Below are 16,186 nucleotides of genomic sequence, written 5' to 3'. Positions count from 1 at the left end.
CTGTGCAATGGCATTTGTGTATGTACTGGTAATAGATTATTAAGCTCATGTTAGAAAAAGTTCTTATACTAATGTACACAAAGCATGTAAAAATGATTTAGTATAAATTGTTTCATAATACTCTTTACTTGCATTCTATCAACTGAGCAGTATTAAAACTAGCTTCTATTTATCTTCATTTCCTTTTGAAAATTACTGTGAACTCATAAAGATTCATCCAATGTCCATTGAATTCAATGGGATATAAAAGGTCTTTTAACAACAAATTAATTTTTCTAGGGGATTAAGCAGCTTTAGGTAAAAGGAAAATTAAGTAATGTAAATTATCATTAGCCTAAAGTGTTATTCTAATATTATTAGTTTTATTAGAGTTTCCAGGCCAGGGTCTGATCTCAATTATGCTGGTATGAATGCAGATAACTGTTGACTTAGAGCTACTAAACTTTTTCTGAACCTTTACTAATGTAATAGATCAAAATCTGGACCCCTTGCCCTTACCAGTAGGACTTAAAATGCAGGTTTCATTTGCTAGTTTTCCAGCTGAGATTTCTAGTGCAAGAGAAAAACCCAATATTCTTTATCAGACTCAGTCTTGTTGCCAGACACATTTTTTTCTCCTTTTACCTTTCTGTGCTCTTTCTGTGGAGAAGAAAAAGTGATGCAGTCAGTTGCACAGTTAATACAGTTAGTAGCTTTTTACCTTATTACTGATTTAAGTCCTTGCATTCCTTAAGAAGTTACTTTGGAAAAAAAAAAAAAGAAAAAAAAAAAGAAAAAAAAAGTTTTTTCACTAGTTTCTATTGAAAAGGTACAAGGAAAACATAATTCCTACTACTCTGGAATGATAACACTTTAACGTCTGTCTCCTTAACAAAATCTAAGGGAGATTTATTTTCCCTAGGTAGCCTGGATGGGCATAAGTAGCAGGGTTTTTAAACAAGTGTCCCTCTCTATCCATATGGTCACCCATCTGGTGGTGAAGGTTCCCAAGGGAGAAAAAAATTTGTGGGAATCCAAACATAAAGTTAGGAAATCTACTAAGACTATGTTATTTGTGTAGTTTGCAAATGAAAAGTCCCATTATCACGATGATAGCTAATATGTTTCTGAAGTGTCTTTCATCTTGAAAAACCCTGCTGGTACTTTCCAAGGAGAATTACTACAAACATAATTATGTGATGAATTTTTGATATACAATGGAATTAAAAATAAAAGAAGTTTCTGGGGAAAAGTGCAGAGATTAAGTGATGAGCACCTACACGACTCTGTTGTTAAAGAGCTGGCTCTTTCTTAAATTCGACTTTCTTAAATTCTTGACTTGGACATGCATGTTTCCAATACAACAGGAAGGAGACAAACTTAAACTTGTCATAATAGTAACCACAGAAACTGCATGCCCCACTGTGTGCCTCATGTCCAAGCAGGAAATCCCAAAGCCCCCTTTTTCACAGAATTGCAGAATAGCTGAGTTTAGAAGGGACCTCTGAAGTTTATCTGGTCCACCCTTGGTTCAAGGAGGTTGCAAAGAAACTTACCCAATTACCTTTCTACCTTCCATCAGACAGCAGATGGATAAGCAGGGACTTGAGGTCAGCATGAACACTCTCTCCAAACACACAAATGCACCTACATCTTACAGTCTTAGCTATGGCAAGCCTTGAATTTGGCAAGTTATTTGGAGTCTGTCATTCTTAATTCCAGTGTCCTCTGGGGCAGTTGGAGGATATATCCTGACATCCCGTTCTTAGACCTGTCTGCTCTTATATCTGGGTTATCTTTAGATTCTGTGTATTCCTGGAAAGAAACTAGATTAAAAGCCAGAGCAGTGGTGTTTTTAAACTGTTTTAAAGCCATGTCCAGAATTATCCCATCAATGTTTTTTTATTGACAACACCTAGGTGGCTGCACTCTGAGCATAAATACTCTTGGCAGCTCTCCGCTCAGCACTGTAGCTGCTGCGAGTCTCATTTTGTGGTGTGTTATTCTTTATGTCTCATACCCAGGAACTCAGCAAAGAGTTCTGGATTCTGCCTAGGGGGAATCAGACCTCTTAATGTCATGTATTAGCTTCGAGGCATAGGTCTCACTTATTGGATCTAGCTTAGGAAGCAGAAACTACACTTAGGGGAATTAATATCTTTGGTGAAGAAGTATTCATGTCCTTTTCAATGGCAAGCGTAGGATACTGGCACTAATCATTTCTGCCAATTTTTATTACTCAGACAGTATTTGAATGTGATTTGAGGAAATTAACTAACTAAAAGATCCTCCACTGAATATTTTGGAACACAGGATGATTAATCTTCCAGTGAGATCTGAAAGAATTTCTGATATACAGAGTGTTTTGATTAGTAGTCATGGGGAAGATTTTCAAAAGTCAAGAGAGAAGTGGAATGTAGAATTTATCCAGGGAAAGGCTGGAGTTTGCTATATAAGCAAGTTAAATTTATATCAAGCCTAAAGAGAGGTTATTATTTAAAATTTTGGTGCTGAAAAACATAGGACTGTAATGTGTACTGTTCTACCACAATGGTGCACTACACATGCAATAAACATTAGGGAGCTCAGACTATTATCGTAGGTACGTATGGTTATTGCAAAACTTTGGATCAGTAGTTCATGTTATGTAAGACTTTCCGGGTGCAGTTAGCTTATTTCATCCAGATGTCGGCATTAAAAAGAAGTTATAGCAAATGATGTTTCTCCACTGATTAGTGACTGTAAAAGCTGCAATGTATCATTCCAAGTGCACAGTGTTTCAGGGGCTCTGAGTCAAATGTGATCACCAGCAAAAAGATGTGTATTCATTCTTTTCCTTAGCTGTCAGAGCTGGTAACTCAGTTTGGAATTTGGCAGTCAAACCGAGCTTCTCTCTGATGGCACTTTACTGGCAGCAGTAACAATTCTGTAACACCTTCATAACCCTATTGCTGTTTGCTTGTTCCCAAAGTTACAGCAAGAGAAAACCACTCTGCAGAAAATGTCCCTTTAGAGATGGAAATAAACCTCATGTGGAGACAGTGGGATATAACCTGAAGACGGTAGGGATAAAACTGTGATTCCGCCTTTATTTCCAATAGTGATATGAAAAAAAAAGAAAAACATATCTGTACCTTGAAACTCTGAGCATATAAGTACACGGCGGAGCAAGCACAGTCCTGGAACACAGTGCCCAGACCGCTGGTGGGTACATCCATGTGGTGCTCGCTGTGGAAAACCTCAGCTCTGGTTAGCAATGTGTAGGCAGACTTGACTTCGTAGAGTTGGAGGAAGTGAAGGAAAAACCCCACAAACTTTAAACTGATCTTATTTGATATGAAAATCACTGATGTGCAATGCTTATGGAGCTCCACTGTCACTTTGAAGAGCAGAAGCATGCTGTAAATAACTATCAGAGAGAACTTATAGGGCTAAAATTATCTGTAGCGAAAATAGGTATAATGAGACACCGAACAAGAAAGAAATCTGTGCTTGCATTGTCAGGATGGATAAAGGGTATGGATCTGTGCCTCTGACTAACATGTTATTGCTTACCAACCCAAAAGACATCCAGAGATATCTCAGCTGTTATGATACCCATATTTCATATTGTACTTAGTATAATTTCTCATCTAAATGAGTTACTGATTGTGGTAACATTTTCATTCAAGTTTTTAATTCTTTTTATTTAAGTACGATTATTTCAAATTTGTTTGTAATGGTTATACAGGCAGACAACTCTGCATATTGTTTTCTCCCTCAGAATTTGTTTAGAGATGTGTAAGTGAAATGTGTGGAGTTTAAATTTTCAGGGAATGAAGCAGTCATTGGTGGATGAAGAGAAAGGATGAGAAAGGATTGTGAGAAATCCAGATGGACCAATGAATTAATTAGGAAGAAACTTTCATGGGGCAACAGACACCTACTGATCTGGACACTGTTTTCCTGTTATACATTTTGCTTTGTAAGATGTTTTGGTTAAATAAATAAATTTTTGCAGTCAACTAAGAAAACAGGATCATATCACATCTTGGGTGGAGGTAGGAAACCTTGAACTACACTGCTGGAACAAAGGATTCTTCTCCATGATAGCTAGAAATGAGCTTTTTTTTTTTTTTTGCTTTTTTTTTTTTTTTTTTTTTTTCCCCTCAGAGGGTTTATTTGCAGGCAAGACACCAATGTGATTCTTCATAATATTGATTTTTCTCTGGAAAACTAAAACAGTGAGGAGGATATTAGCTGATGTACTGGTGAGGACCTCCGATTACTTGAGACTAGCAGCCTAATTGAAGGACTCCAAAATAGGGCTCATTTATGACCAGAGATGAGAGACATAGGAGAGCACTCGAACTGCAATTTACTTAAAAGAAACAGAGAGATAGATCCAAAATGCAGTCTCCAAACTGGAACAGTTAACTGTGAGAAGGTATGCAAGTGGTGCAGCGATCAGTTAACTCATCAGCTCCTCACAGCTGTAAGGGTCAGGATTATTCCTAATGTCTGGGAAGGAAGCAGGAAAGTATCTTTTAAATTACTGAAGTATTAATACATTTTCTCAAGTTTAAAGGGAGTGTTCATTGTCTCATCTTGTCTTACTTTCCTCAAAAATGTTCTGCTTAGTTTTACACTGTGACAATGACCCTCTTACGGATCTAAGGGGACCCCACTGCTAACTGCCTCCTGAAATTGATCACTAAGACCTTTATACTTTTACCAACTTCAATCCAAAAGCTTGTATTACTGATCCATTGACATCTTGGTTTCTCTAATGATGTTTGTTGTGGAATCTTACCAAATGGCATTTTTGAAATCCAAATTTCTAATGTACTCTGCATCTCTATTAGCCACATGCTTACTGAATCCCAATAAAACTGTGGTTGGTTTACTAAGGCAGGATTTCCCTTGAGATAAACCATGACAACTTTAATCCAACACACTGTTTATGTGTTTATCCATGAAAAAAGTGACCTTATTTGTTACAGCTTCATCCATTTTTTGAGTGATGGAAGCCGGACTTACTGGTGTGCATCTCCCAGGATGAATGACTATTATTGCTCCTACGCTTGTATTTCTACAATTGTATAACATGAACTGGTGTCACGATTTCCCTGTCTGGAGATAAAAATGTCAAGAGGTGCACTGTAAAGTCTCATCAACTATTATTTGATATCCTTGAATGGAGAATACTATGAATATACAGCAGATTGTTACTGGAAGAATGAGCAAAGGATGTATTGACATTTTCCTGAAAAAATAATGAAAATAACCATGGTGTGTGCTCCAGACTTCACAAGGAGTAAGCAATACAGCTTCTAGAAGAAAGCAGGTAGTCCCAGATTTGCCTTTCTGATTTAATAAGGCTGGGATTACATTTTCTGGTTACAGAAACTCTTTGACAGTATGGAGAATGGACTGAGTAGAAGTCTTTTTCAACTTCCATTGGATCTGACAGTTACTCAAGAGGAAAACAAAAATAAGCAAACAGACAGATAAACAAAACACAACATTGAGCTTTTGTAAGTAAAGAAACAGAGGCATCCAGGAAAAGTGAAGGACAGTTCATCCAGTTTTGAGGTCGCCAGTGAAAGAAAGACATCAGCACACAGTTAGGCTGGAGCACTTGATCTGTAAACATGGGTGTGACATCTCCATCTTTGATCAACTACAAATGGGACTATGCTAAACAGCTAAGCTAAAATGTAGTATGATAGGCAGGTGCTTTGACTGCCACCTTTATTTCCTGACACACAAACACACTTTGGCTTCTCTTGCCCTTTAATGGAATATTATATTTCTCAACTGTGTGACAATCTCATCATAACAAGTGGCAAGAATTACATATATCTCTTGAAAAATTAGGAAAAATATAGATTTTATTATTGAAAATAACTTAAAAATTAGCTCCACTTTCTCTAAACATTCTGCTCTGGACCTCGTTGTAGATTATTCTTTCAAGAGTCTTGTTATATTGTGTCACGTAGTGTGTCATTCATCTGAAAAGTGATGTTTGTTTAACAGACCAAAAATACAGTGTATATATGGGATACATGCACTGAGACAAGTCCTTAACAGTGCAAATCAATGTGATTTCTTTGATATTTGTGGAGGTATATTAGGATGTCAGAAACTGATGTGACTATTACATACCATTTTTGCATTTTTATGTAAGGCCTATCTTGGTCACATACAAAATCTCATTAAAGGCCTAATTTCACTGAAGTATTTTAATAGCTGACAAAAAAAAAAATAAAAAAAAAAAATTAAATTCATTTTGTATGAATTCACCCTAATGAATTATGATAAGGAAAGCAAGTAAAAGACATATATAACAGAAAGATAATTTTAAATACTGTGATTTGACTACCAGCATAATGAAATGTTTTGAAATGTTATGCCTTTTTAAAAAAAAAATATATATTTTTTTTTTAAGAAATATAACTTCTCTGTAGGGTCACTGTTAAAAAAGTTGAAGAGTCAGCAAATTCTTTAGTATTTGTTTTGTAATTCAGTACCTTCATTTTTTGCTTGCTTTCCCTGTGACATAGACCTGTTCTTTGTCACTTGGCTGCCTCTGTTTCTCCTTTTACAAACTGATCTTTTTTTTATACAACCCTTCTACTCAAAAGATTGTCAACTGCTGTGGCTTCTATTTTCAGCTTGCTGTTAAAAACCCTTTGTTATTTTCACAATCTTCCTTCTTATGACTTTTACACTACACGTGAGCTATCTAATCCCTATCAAAATAATTCTGGTAAAAATATAAATACTCATCAAATTAGGTCACTTGAATATAAAAACAAATCTTAGCATGTCTTACGTTGCATTTGGATTAATATGCTTGAGGAAATAAAATAAAAAATATGGAAGGATTGATCCAAAAATAACACTTTTTTGCTTGATTTTGTGTTTTTTTTTTTTGTTTTTTTTTGTTTTTGTTTTTGTTTTTGTTTTTGTTTTTGTTTTTAATTACATTATGATATTGTCCTTACACAGTTGTGGCACAATTTTCTAGTTAAAGAGCACCAAAGAAAGATTTCAACGTGATCCAACAAAATAGTCAATAACTAAACATGGAGCCACTTTGTGAAGACATCTTGGTATATGACCAAGAAACCTCAATGCACAGACATGGACAGAAATATAACTAAACGTATCATAGAAACAGAATGGTTTGGGTTGGAAGGGACCTTAAAGATCATCCAATTCCAAACTCCTGACATGGGCAGCAACACTTCCCACCAGACTAGGTTGCCCAAAGCCCCATCCAGCCTCGCCTTGAACACTGCCAGGGATGGGGCATCCACAGCTTCTCTGGGCAGCCTGTGCCAGTGCCTCATCACCCTCTGAGTAAAGAACTTCTTCCTTATATCTAATCTAAAACTACCCTCTGTTATTTTAAAGCCATTACTCCTTGTCCTATCACTGCACCCCTGACAAAGAGTCCCTCCCCAGTTTTTCTGTAGGCCCCATTCAGGTACTGGAAGGCTTCTGTAAAATCTTCACGCAGACTTCTCTTCTCCAGGCTGAGCATCCCAAGACCCCTCCCAGCCTTTCCTCACAAGAGAGGTGCTCCAGCCTTTTGATCATCTTTGTGGCCCTCCTCTGGACTCATTCTAACAGGCTCCTGTATCTCCTATGTTGGGTTCCACAGAGCTGAATGCAGCTGAATACATATGGTAAATATGACTTTATTATAAGCACAGACACACATGTACAGACAGGTGAACAAAAACCTCAGTGCTTGACATTATTCTGTAGGGTTTTGTTTCTGTCTGAAATGGCTGAGTTGCTTGCATACAAGCAAATGAATCTAGGAATATTATAGATCATCCAGCTGATATTTATTACAAATGTTTTCTCTTTCCAGCTATGTAATTCAATGAAAAGGAGAAAAAGTTGTAAACTGATTACCTATTATTCACCTTCCTCTCAAGCAACTCTTTAAGTATATACTGTACAAAAATCCACAAAACCTTTTTTCTATCTTAGGATCGTTTTGTATTATAAAAGATGGTGTGAGCCAGTACCTGTGACACAGATGGGAATTGGGAAGCTCTAGATCATGTTCTTGGCCTGCACTAGAATCTGTCAATAACCTCTAAGACATTTAACTTCTCTCCACCTAAACTCCACCTTAAGGATGGGAAATAATTAACCCTTTCTATTTCTGCTATACTTGTTTCTGTTATTGCTCAATTTTTCAGTAAATCCATACAGAAGATCAAACGATGTGCTGTCTTCCTTGCCTCACTCATCATTGATCAGATTGCTCAGCAGATGATGCCAATACCGTTATTACTTGCTTTTTATATGATGAAGAAAAAAAAAAAAAAAAGTGAGAAAAAATAACACTAATTTATAATACAAATCCAGATAACATTTGCTTTCAGAGGATCTGTTACAAATATTGATCTCTCCCTTCTTGACTACCATTTTTATCTCCTTACATTTATGTGATGTCAGCACTTCAGCAAAAAAATGCAGAGAAATATTTACTCTGTTTGCTACATCATCTTGCTCCCACTTGCAGCAGGCGTGCTCGATTCGCTTTTCAGTTCAGAGGTATATGAGAGCACATCGAAGTTAGGCTAAAGGCTAGACTCAGCTCCCTGCTGAACAAATTGCTTGCTTGCTGACAATGGTATCTGCTTGTGAATGTATGTAGGAATAAAATCCCTATTAAGATTACAAGATTTATGGGGCAGGGAAAGATGTCTTTTTATCTACTGGAACACATGTCTGAACCAAATGGTTCTATTCATTCACAGGGCTGCAATAAGACCAGTGACGAAACTCGATGAGGACTTAGTTGCAGGGTATTGGAAGAGGTTCAACTTTTTTTTTTTTTTCCTTATTGTTGCAAAGTGTGTTGAAGACATTTTTTTCTGAAATTGCATCAATTGTAAAGAAAAATGTCATGGAGAAAATACTTTGAAGTGAAAATATTTTGAGGAATTGGATTTGTGGAGAAAAACTTACTTTGAAAATTGTATTTGGAATTTTCTCTTTTACTATTTTATAGGTTTTGTGCCATATTCTATATGTTATTTTATGAGAAATGAGATAAAATGATAATCAGCAGCTGACATTGCTGTAGCTGACTATGGTTTTTGCTGGAGAGCTGGGGAGGGTTGCGGTTGCTTACCATCGTCAGTGGTACTCTGACTTTAGACTCACTGAAATATATTAGGCAGAAAAAGCACCTCCTGGCCCGTGGCACAGTGAAACCAACAGATACTTTGTTAGTTAAAATTACTCTGATTCCTGAAGTAAACCTACTCCAAAATGTAGACATTTCCACAAAGCAGACATTTTTAGTTTTTTGCTTGACTTCAGACTGATGGAGCAAACTTCAGGCCACAAATGTGTTCATTGCCTAAATCTTCCTGTTTTGATCTATTGGAGCTAGGATGTTTAAACTCGGTATTTTGAAAGCCAATGAACTGTCTTATGTACAGTTGCATAATTAGAGGTGATGCTTTTGGAGGAGATTTGTGTCTGCTGGAGAACGATTATTCCCCAGTTCAGAAAGGATTATAAACTTACCAAAATAAGACATCTGGCCATTCACCTTTTTGGCAAACGTGTCTGGAAATGATTGATGGCTCCAAGTCCAGCACAAACACGAGGGTCTGCCAGTACTGAAATTTCCTCTGTTGTCTGTAAATCCAGATGAAATCCCCAGTGCTGTTTGGGCAGTCGGTGAACTAACAGCAGGCTCAGTACCTTGGCAGGAACAACAAACTGGTACAAACTAAATTTGCTTAACTGAATTAAATGCATGAGACTGCTAAGAGAACTAATTTGAGGGCTTTCAGAATACCTAAAGAAGGGAAAATATGATCTTCATCTCAGGGTTGGGGGTAAAACAAGATTTAAAGGGAAATATCTTAAAAAAAAAAAATAAATCTTCTAAATATTCTGTGTATATGCATTGAACTCTTCATGTTTTTAACATATAATCTGTATTTTCTGTTGCTTGGAGTGTGTGCAGGGATAAGTCTGAGAAGGATGTGAGCTAGATAAAAATAGAAAGCTTTCAAAGATTTAACCAAGCAATAGAGGAGAGAAAATGCCCTTCAGTTTTTTGTTTGTTTTCAATAATGCAAGTCTGAGAAACACAAAAGTGACACAGAAGCACTTGGAAGGCAAATGTGCAGTAATTACCTAGGCTTTGCGGTTCCACAGAGAATTTTTGCAGGCCAAGTTTTCCAGTTTCATGGTTGTGATTAAAAATGAAATCTATCCCTAAATTTTAGTGATCCCGGTGTGGCAGCCGCTGTTGTCTCTGATTTCCTAATTGTGTTGTCCGTAACCAGAGGGAGACAATATCCTTGATAACTACTTTGGCTTGGACTGATCCTGTAAAAGCTCCTCATGAAGGGATCATAATGTTTCTGCTGATGTCATTTGTTTGAAAGAATATTGTGACATGTAGTGCTTCTCCCACTTCTGCAAAGTGGTGAATTGGTAAACCATGAAATCTATATTTAATGAACTAAAATTCCACTCAGTGTAAACAGCTCTACCTCTAAAGCATCCAGCTCTTGCCAAGTTTTACAATAAAACAGTTGCTTTCACCTGACATTTATTTCTTGAATAAAGCCATACTTGTGATCATTATGTTTTCATGCTGAGATTGTTAGCAGTCTTAAAATCAACAGAAAAATTTGGCCTTTCCAACATTAAAGCAACATAAAATTTATTAACAAGAGCAATACAGGACAAAAAGATATTTTACATGTATTTCTTTAAATTAAGGGGATTATTGTAATGGGACATCTGATACTTTAAAGTGTAGATTGTAAAGTCAGTGTGCTGTATCATTTTAATCCATAAGTAAATGCTCCCTTCCAGCTTTCTTTCCTTTATTAGTTATTTTCCTGCTTGCTGTCCTTGAATATAAGAAGCACAAACCCAAGGACAAAATGTTGAGAAGAAATTTGATTCTGTACACATACTGTCAGGCTCTATCCCCAGAACTTGCGTGGATGTGGGAGAGGAGTGAGGCTATGCTGTATGGCTAAATCACATGCTTTAACATCTCAGCTTCAGTTCAACACGACATGACTTCAGGCAGACCCAGAATTTCATATGGGAACAGTTAAATAACTGAGAACATCTAAAGCAGAGCAGAACAAAATCAGGCAGTGAGGGGTAAATGCCTTAAGGCAGTCCAAGTCTAAAGAAGGAAAATTGCAAAGCTATATATTCTGCATAACAAAAGAAATGTAGTTATGGTGAAGGCTGGCTAAACTTATACCAGTTTTGGATATGAAATGACAATAAATGCCATTGTAATCCCAGATAATGCCTCAGCATAATTATCAGCCTCAGCAAAGTTTATTAACACACATGATGGTTGGAGATTTGTGAAGGCTGGATACTTGCTAGCCTCTGGATCAGGATAGTGTACCACTTTGTTGTTGTTTTAATCTGCTGTTTCAAAAAGCAGATTATTTCCCTTTTTAATTTCAAAGAGGACTCTTCAAAACAGATAAAAATCTTGCTGTGTGCTGATAGTCCATATCTGTGTTTGAAAATATCTTTTCCGAGTATCATTGAAAAAAAAAGTCAGATTTATAATACTTATGCCTATATTTATTTCTAAACATTTTTTTCTGTTAAACATGCATTTGCCGTATAAGAGAACAACCATCTGTGAATTGCAGAATTTCATTAAACAGATGATAAGTGTTCAGTGATAATGGCTTCATTAAACAAATGCTAGTAAGTATTTTGTTTTCCACAGGATTAATACATTTCATACATAAGAATTACCATAAATTAGTATGGACTTAAACAATTTGCAAACAGGAAATAGTCCCAAAACTATATCACTTGTTTAGTTGATTCAAATTAATTCAGGAAAAAACAGGTTATAAAACTCAATTATTATTATTAAAAATTCCTCTGAAATTAAAATAGGCGAACATAAGGCTTTTGTAACTTTTGCAATGCATTTTGGAAATTGCTAGCACTGCTTTTAACAACACTTTGTATGACTATGATATTTTTGTAAACATGACTGTTTTCTCAGAAATATTTAAATGACAGATTTATCTTTTTATTTATTTATTTTCAGGAAAAAAAAATAATAAAAAGATTCCAGCAGAAAGGCTTTCAAACAGTCTGCAAGTCATTTCAAAGCACAGTTAAAAATCATTTTGCCTTTGGTCGTCGTTGACATCCAAGTGTCATAGAGGGTCTAACTGCGACATCAGACCACAGGTAATCTCTAGATGAACCTGAGGTGGGCACTGACAGCTTGAGGTGCTGCAGTGGGCTGGGGAGAGCTAACAAGGAGCATCACCGAGCTGTGGCGAAGGGAAACAGAAAGGTTTGAACAGTTTTCTATCAGTTTCTGTTGTCTACACTTGCAGACCTGCCATGATGTAGCTGCTGACAGCAGCAATGACAGTTTGAGATGGCCTTTGTTCCTTTTGACTCCCAGCTCTTCTCTCATATGCAAAACATGAGTTGGAAATAATCTGCATGCCTTCCCCCTCCTTGCACTGCCTCTCAGAGCACTTCTCTAAGAGGAACTGATGAATAAAAACAGATGAAAAACAAAAAACAAAAAACAAAAACAAATAAAAACTAACAACAACAACAACAAAAATATATCCTTTTTACATCTTCCTAGGGTTTCCATTTTTTTCCAACTTTACCTCCAGTTTAGAGTGCAAATTTTTGGTATTTGGTCAGTAGCACATGACCCAGCATTCAGTACAAGTGAATATTGTCCCATTTCTCATGTGGCAGGACTCAAGCACCTCTCCTCTGGATCCATGCAGTCCTGATCCATACATTTATCCCAACCATGGGTCAATGGAGAATTTCAATAACATTTTTATGTCATGTTCAGTAATTAAAATAATAAGAACGGTAAATCTGAAGGAACTTTGGAGAACTTCCTTAATAGCTTCTCTTCAGCCTGACAACACCCTGCTGGAGAACAGCTGGTTATCAGGTTCCCTCAGCTAATCCTCTTCCCACTCTACAGGTGTTACACTGATGCTCCATTTTTCTACCTCACTAGTATTTTCCCATGTGGCACTGTGTCTAATGCTGTAGTTAAATTCAGACAGATTTCATCTATTGCATTGCCTTTGTCTAGGTAATCAGTTTGCTATCAGAGGGAGATATCTGAGTATTCTGGAATAACATTACCTTTGATAATCTACTTTGTATTTTATCTCATTTTGTTTATCTCATGTTACTAATGTTCTTATTTCAATTTTTATCTATCTGTTTATCTATCTATCTATCTATCTATCTATCTATCTATCTATCTAATCTATCTAATCTATCCATCTATTTACTTTTAAACCCAGCATACTATTGAAGTTATGTAGCATAACTTATTCCAAATATTTCCCTTTTCCCTCACTTGAACTGTTCTCCAGGTATACTGGCATAAACCCTTCTTTGTCATTTAGTCCATCTTCATCTGACAAACCTCCTAGAATTGCCCAGTCTACCCACTTGCTTTTCTTTTGGAAATATGTTTTTTCTGATCCATAATCTCTCATCATCCCTTTGCCCTATGCTCAATGCCCAATGGAAAATGAAGACACATTATTCCCAGCGGGCCACAACAAGCATGGAGAAATGCTTTATCCACCTCTCACCAGGAGTGAGAGTTCCTTTTTATAGTTCTTTCTGCAGCTATAGAGCAACATTGTGCTGTTTTTTCTTTGTGTAAACAGGCCATTCTTTACATCCAGTCAAAGTAATCACAAAACAGCATTTTGACTGCAAAGGCACAGAGGACTTTCCAGACTTAGATGAAAGTAGTTAGCTGAGGTTTATATAATTCTTGTTTGAATTCATTATACATGCATGGGTACATGAATCTTGCAAGAACTTTTCTAACTATGTATTTTGGTGCCTAAGGAATACTGTTCTACAGAGATAAAAGCCCATATCCAACAGACCCTTGTTTCAGAAATTCTTATCTAATTTTCAACATTTATAGAAGGATAATTACCTTCCTCCTCTCACCCCCCACAATTTTAACAAGGAGTTGGGTAAACTTTCACTAGCAGATGTCGTATAAGTTTGATATCCAGTTAACTCTGATGTGTAGTCCCAGTTCCTTCATTGGTCCATACTGGGACTTTCATCAGTTAATTTGCGTTTGGATTGTGCTCTTAGTTATATGGTCTGAAATTTTGTGTATATCTGTGTGATGCCAGGAGTTGGATTTGATGATCCATGTCCAACTATGGATATTCTATGATTCTATGGTTTACATCAGCATTGTCACAGGGCTTTGACAGGCTAGTTGCCTTCACTTACTTCTGATAACTCAAATAAAAAAGAACTTGGATTTAGTGGTACACAGACAGCCAAATTACTGCGAGGTCAGAGAGAAGGAGATGAGCAAATGCCAAGCTCTTGGCCTCTGGCTTATGCCCACCATGGGACTCAAACATTGAGAAATGCTTTGTGTCTATACACATGCACAAAGTAACACTAGTAATAGAAATGATGTGATACACTATTGTCTGGAGCATTACAGTTTACCATATTTTAATGGAACAGATGAATGAAGAAAAGACAGGGAATGATTACTCTGCAGGAACCTAAATCAATCCCTCCTCATTCTACACCAGACCTGGAAATATTTGGCTCTTGCAAATAATCTTTAATCAGATAGGTCACGCTATTAAAGTCAATGGCTCCTTCTGTGAATAAGGGCTACTCAGCAGGCTAAGCATTTGCTGGACTGATTGCTAAGTCTTAAAATGCTCAGAGAAAACACAAAATGCTTTTTATAAATTCTTGTTGCTGTACTGCACATTTTACTACAGAATGATATTTTATTGTTAGTTGTCATTTATTAGGGAAAAAAAAAGAGAGAGAGAGAGAGAGAGAAGGAAAGACAAGCAGAACCCAGATGGCATTGTGCTTTCTACATAATTGCAAAATACTTATGTTACAGGCAATTTTCATTATGTACTAATCAAACTTGTGTAATCCTGTCACTGCACTATCAGTATGATTATCACATCTGTTTAACAAAAAGTTGAATAATAATCATAAAGAAAAACAGACAAATTAATGGTTGTCTCAACACAGACACCAAAGTGAAAAAGGTCCTGTCTCAGATGTAGTTCTCAACACACAAGTCAGGATGGATTGTAGCATCAGCATGAAATACTCAGGAGAAAAACAAGTGGTATGACAACAATCAGACAAGATCACAGGAGCAGTTAAGCCAGCTGGCAAAGATTTTACCATCTCCCTTGTGAACAGCTGAAAGTAGCACTCAGAACCTGTTGTGTTTCCTTTCTTTGCCATGCAGGGAGCAATAATACCTGAGAACATCTTTGTTATATGTGATTTGGTTGTGAAGAATTTCTGGGACATGAAGAATCAAAATATAACAGGAACAAGCAGAGTGTTCTCGCAGTATCCAAGAAAAAGACATCGCAAATTTAGCATAATGGGCTGTGCAGGAAGGAAAGCAGACTCACAATCCAACCCTTTGCAATGGCTGCATACCCAGGCTTTGGAACTGCAAAGTACTGCTGTAGGACTAGTGTGCAGCAGGACAGAGGCAGTGCCTGTGGCTACAGAAGTAATAGTTCATAACCACCACAGAAAAACACTACAGTCACCCTCAAAATCAAGAAAAATGGCTTTGACTACAATCTGTAAAAGCTTGTGTGAAGGTTTTGCTTTGTATCTTGTCCACAGACTATCTGCAGACCTTAGCGACCACTTGTTGAAATCTGACATCTGACAGGAATGATGACTGTCCCTTCACTTACCTGGATTTGAAACATCCACACAGAACAGGCTTCAGCTTCAAAACTTTCAGTTTTCATCCCATCTGTTGCAAAGCCCTGAGGTGACTGCCCAGGGCAGAGAGATCCTCTAAATTCCTGTGATTTTGTGTCTTTTGGGAGCTGGGGAATAGCAGACCCTGAAATCTCCCTAGGTAGCTTGAGTGACAGCAGGTAACTCTGATGCCCTGACATAATTACAGAAATAAAGAATAAGCCTCAGTTCAGATTCAGGTTGCCACTGCCTGTGAGTGAGTACCTCTTCCAGGGCAGCAGTTTTGGCCAGAACAGATGTTAATCTCATCACTCCTCTGTGTACTGCTGTCTTTCAAATCCAGCTTGCCTAAATCATGCTAGCCCTATAAACCACTGAAGCCTGGGTGGACTTAAAACACCAGCCTATCTTTTTA

The sequence above is a fragment of the Anas acuta genome, chromosome 2 (genome assembly GCF_963932015.1).
Source record: "Anas acuta chromosome 2, bAnaAcu1.1, whole genome shotgun sequence".
Classification (NCBI taxonomy): Eukaryota; Metazoa; Chordata; class Aves; order Anseriformes; family Anatidae; genus Anas; species Anas acuta.
This window is presented reverse-complemented; position numbering follows the sequence as displayed.